This window comes from Austrofundulus limnaeus, unplaced genomic scaffold (genome assembly GCF_001266775.1).
Source record: "Austrofundulus limnaeus strain Quisiro unplaced genomic scaffold, Austrofundulus_limnaeus-1.0 Scaffold226, whole genome shotgun sequence".
Classification (NCBI taxonomy): Eukaryota; Metazoa; Chordata; class Actinopteri; order Cyprinodontiformes; family Rivulidae; genus Austrofundulus; species Austrofundulus limnaeus.
Genome location: NW_013952628.1, coordinates 840,603 through 841,310, shown reverse-complemented (window position 1 = coordinate 841,310; position 708 = coordinate 840,603). Strand labels below are relative to the sequence as shown.

The window sequence follows — 708 nt, the reverse complement described above, 5'->3', positions numbered from 1 at the left end:
TTGATTAGCAGCCGTTCAGAGGAAACAGAAACCGATGAGCTGCTGAGTGAACTTTCATGGGATGTTTGACGGATTTTAAAGCGATTTGTTCAGAGGTGAACGACTCGTTTGTTCGTGTTTTTAACGTCCCGGTAAACCTGACGAGATCAAGTTAAACCGGTCAGTTAACTAACATGAAGCTAACCACTCGGTCTTCAGCGATGTGTGTTTTATTTATTATTATTTACTGAGTTTCTGTGTGTTTTAGCTCGTCAGGTAACAGGTTATCAGTTGAACTAAGTGATAACAGGTCTGTTAGTGAGGTTATTGTTTTAATTATCTGTTTGTTAGCTCCTTACATCGTGGCTCATGTCAGTTTAAATGAAACATTATTACAGGAACAGCTCAGTAAATTACAACTTATTTTATTTTTAGTAACCTAATACAAACATCTAACGTTATTCTATAGATTTATTCCACACAGAAGTTTTATTTCCTGTCATTTTCATGATTGTTGCTTAAATCAGAGCCACACACAGATCCAGATCTGGATCCGGGACCTGGACCTGCAGTATTTGCAAGTATCCATTAAGTATACTAATTTTAAACTTAAAATAAAAGAAGTATACTTCCAGTTTACTTTTTATGTACTTATCTGAGATATACTTAACCAAGTTTATCTTACACTATACTTGACTTGTACTAAAAGTTTACTAAAAGTTTAAGTAC

General features: G+C 34.6%; 1 protein-coding gene across 1 annotated transcript in view; it reads left to right on the top strand.

Moving 5' to 3' along the window:
* Positions 1–708, top strand: part of ascc2 (activating signal cointegrator 1 complex subunit 2) — a gene marked incomplete at its 5' end in the record, with an annotated part of 12,213 nt that continues 11,505 nt past the window's right edge. The window contains 1 exon segment of the mRNA XM_014019704.1: positions 1–159.